The following is a 4194-nucleotide window of genomic DNA, read 5'->3' on the forward strand; positions in this document are numbered from 1 at the left end:
TCATCCCAAAGGGAGCAGAAATTTCTGAATTCTTCTGGCTTTCTGCAATGGAAAAGTAGTGATTTTGTTCCATTTGGGGGTATAAATTTCATTTGCCTAACACCTTACATTTTATCAAGACAAAACCAGGATTTTCTTTCTATAATTAGACATCCCTACAACTACTGGTAGTTTCTGGGCAAGAGAGCTCCAGCTACTAATTTGACAACTCACCTGCTAACAATTCCTGCAAGAACCCAGGTTCCTAACACTTTGCTGATTACCCAAGGGAAGAATTAATTCTAGTCCCAAAAGACTCCTGTTAAAATAGATGGTACTAGAGCAAAGTTCCTATGTTAACATACATCATGACCTAGAGTGCTTTATGTTTTTATCATCACATTTTATTGGATATTCTCTGCATTTACATTTCAGATGTTATCCCTTTCCCACAATCCCAACCCCCCTCCTCTTTCCATTGCCTCCATGAAGGTTCTCCCTCTCCTAGCCACCCTCTCCCACCTCTGTACCTTGGCTTTCCCTTGCACTGGGAAAATGAGCCTTCACTGGACCAAAGGCCTCTCTACCCACTGATGTCAGAAAATTCTTCCTAGGGTGTTTCATAATGTATATAGACTATACAGGTAGCAGACAGATGTTCAGAGATATACTGAATAGTGAGTGTACCAGTCAGCACATTCATTATGAGTTTCCAAATATCAGTCATTTCCCCGTACAAATCCTAAGCAATATAATTTTCAAACCATCCAACTAATCTTTTGTGTGATCTCAAAGTCCCCCTCCTAATGTGTGTGTGTGTGTGTGTGTGTGTGTGTGTGTGTGTGTGTGTGTGTGTGTACTTAAAACTTAGTCTCCTGTTTGCATTCAAATTGTATAGGGAATTGAATAGCAAACAGAGTTATAGGACCCTTTCATTTTAAAGATAAAGTTTACAGAGAAGCAATGATCTGATCAAGGTCACAGGGTAGTTTGAGAATTGATATTTTATCTGATGATTATAGACTCATCAGCCAGGGCTTTCTTTTCTGCCTCAAGCTACCACCTTCATTTGACCCACCCCAACAGCTGTAAATGTGCTCACATTTATAATGTATTCTTCATTCTCATAAATTATACTTAATAGCTTTTATAAAATGGAAAAGGTAGTCAGGAAAATGACGCAGGTACCATAAATCTGGGGCACATCCCAGGTGGCAGCAGCACAGCAGGCAGGTTAGCAAAATGTGCAGGCATCCTTCGGGCTTCATGTTTAAAGGGCAGTGCTTGCCTTCAAAATTTTAGGTTCTCTTAATGTCTTAAGATCTGCCATCATTTTAACCATTCCTGTCTAAGCATCTTCAATCTTATTAAAATATTTGGCCATATTAAAGTCACATGATAGTAGCCCATAATAAATATTTCTATTCCTCTGGGCTGATTTATGGGAACCAGCTAGTAAATAGTCTCTGATTCAAACAGTGATTAACCATTATTCATGAAGCAAAATGAGCCTGTCCTGTCACATAATAAATTTTATGTAATCTTATCTTGTTTCACTTTTATACCAAGTTCCATCTTCTTCTAGCCCAGCACAGACTCAGAAGTGGTGCTCAGAGAAACTGAAAAGGAGACAGGCCCTTGCTGCCAAACCATCTCTTTGTAAAATGGTAAGGATGACTCAAAGAAAACATGCAGTGACTGGCTGACATTCACATCAGAACACCGTTGGAAATGGGCATCAGGGAAAGGATGGAGGTTTGCCATTGATTCCCTGAATTAATTTAATGTAAGCCCTTAAAAGGTAAAGACTGGCAATTATGGATACAGAGGAAATTGACTGTGATGTGAGCCCCATGTGTTTGAAACATTGGTGGTCATTTGTGACTCTTTCTAACCATATCCATGGCAAATTCAGAAAGTGAATCATCCCATGAGGTGATGAGTATTAAGAGTTATATAGTAATTATTTTATTTTTTGCTCAATTGAGATTTTCTTTGCATAAAATCCTTCCAGTGGGTCCCTACCCCAATAACAAATAGGTAGGCACCAACTAGATAGAACAGTCATTTCACTTTTTCTTTGGAGAAAGCAAAATTGTTCACAATTTTTCAGCAGACTGTAGAGTTCAATAGTTGATTTTATTTTTTCTTCTTTTTCCTTCTCATTTTTATTGAATATTCTCTGCATTTACATTTCAGATGTTATTCCCTTCCCCCAATCCCATCCCCCCTCCTCCTCCCATTGCCTCCATGAAGGCAAGACTTGATTTTAAATAACTGAGGAATATCTGAGGAATACTACTCCAAGTTTTATCTCTATTAATATAGGTATACACACAGTGTCCCCTTCCTTCTACTCCAGGCAGGCAAAGTAAGCTAAAGTTCACAGACCCCTTTCTCAGATTAGAAATGTGCCCATGAGTCAAGGTAATTAGGCCTTATTGTCTAGGTCATAGTAAACTGCCTTTGTCATTTGATTTCTTTGAGACTGATGGAATCAAATATACATTTGTTGTCTTTGTCATGGCAGTGAATGTTGTAGTATGGATCTGAAGTGTCTCCCCAAATGGCTCATGTGTTGAAGGCTTATCTGATCACCGGGAAGTGATTAGATCATCAGGGAATTTACCTCCTAAGTGGACTAATTCCTCAATAATTTACATGATGCTATTATTTGGGGAGGCAGAGAAAGGTGAAGTTGCTCTAGAAAGGCTCCTCTTGTCCCTGGTCCCTTCCTGTCTTTCTGCAGCTTGGTTGTCAAGGGCAGGCATCTTCTGCCATATCCAGATGTATTTTGGCTCACCCCAAGACCAACTAAGGGATCCAGCTGAACTTCCACTGTAGCCTTAGAAACTATAAACCAAAATTCCTCCTTTGTTTTCCTCTGGCATTGTATCACAATGACAAGAAATCAACATACCACCCTCTTTGGCTTCAAGAGAAAGTATGTCTACAATGCTCAAAATATAGAGAAATTAGAGTAGAACACTGAACTGAATATATATATATATATATGAATGATTTATCCTGGTCTTTTGTGGTTAAAAAAAAAGTATAAAGTACATGCTAAGTGATTTTCAGTGATTTTCAAGTTTCAATATTTTAACAAAAATACAAAAAAAAATGAATGTAAAACACTTTTCTATTAATAAATATATAGAGAACTGTCCGGGATAGCGTATTTATTTCATTAAAAATTAGTTTGCAAGACATTTACCCTCAAATTCTAAGTGAATATATAGCATCATTTTAGCAATTCTACATATCTGAGAAATCACAATTAGGAAGACAAAAACATTTTATTTTAAAACATTTTAAAAACAAATGTCTGTTATCTTGGAAATGTTAAGTATGAAAACTGTGTTCCGTGGTACACACTCCCAGATAGCTAAATACTGTAAATTGTCCTCTCATTTTCTCTAATAGCAACACTTGATATACCAAGGGTCTGCTAATCATTATTCAAAGTCAGCATCTTTGGATTCAACTCATTTACACAAGTGAAAGTTCTGTCCAAGATATTTCTGACACAAGAGGCTTCCAGTTGAATTTCAGAAATGTTAAGAAAAGTGTCTTCCTTTTTGCCTGTGAATGTTTGGTATTGCCGTACTGCTGGCTTATATCCACTACAGATATTGGTTCTAGGCCAGCCCAAGGCTCTTCAAGCATTGAAGGCTTAAAATAACTTTCCAACTCATTAGACATTCTTTATTATCTACCATGCCCTGATCCAAATGGTGTAGAAGTCCTTGGAGAACCCTGGGGGCAGGTCTGCTGCTACCCTGGGGAGAAGCCTAACAGATGCTGAGACCCCGCAGAGAACCTGGAATAGGAGCCTGGGTAGACCCATGGTGCAGACTCCAGTACCCGTCCCGTGGTCCCCCGCCCAGTGCACCTCAGAAGTTGTGTCCACCACCCCAAACTCCTATTCCTGGGCTGGAATAAGGAGGAGTTGGTGGTCAAATATTTGGTCGGTGCATATCAGGAAACGAAACTTTTGCCATCGATTTCCAATCACTGACGTCATCAGATTAGCCTGAAGACCCCTAAAAATAATGTGCTATGTCTCCTTCCCTTCTCTCCTTCCCCTCCTCTCCATATACCCCCTCACACACACATACACATCTCATCTTTTTGAGCCTCATCCCACTGTCCTCTGCTAATCTTATGTGTAAAGTTCCCAGGACACTGACCCCTAGTCTTTTATTTAACTGG

The 4194-nt window shown here is 39.1% G+C and overlaps 1 pseudogene across 1 annotated transcript; it reads right to left on the reverse strand.

The window, feature by feature from the left end:
• Positions 1–3430: 3430 nt before the first annotated feature.
• Positions 3431–3959, reverse strand: LOC308438119 (M-phase-specific PLK1-interacting protein-like; annotated as a pseudogene). The gene has a single exon. The product of its transcript is annotated as an M-phase-specific PLK1-interacting protein-like (transcript).
• Positions 3960–4194: the final 235 nt, after the last annotated feature.

The sequence above is a fragment of the Micromys minutus genome (genome assembly GCF_963924665.1).
Source record: "Micromys minutus genome assembly, chromosome: 27".
In the NCBI taxonomy this organism is placed as follows: domain Eukaryota; kingdom Metazoa; phylum Chordata; class Mammalia; order Rodentia; family Muridae; genus Micromys; species Micromys minutus.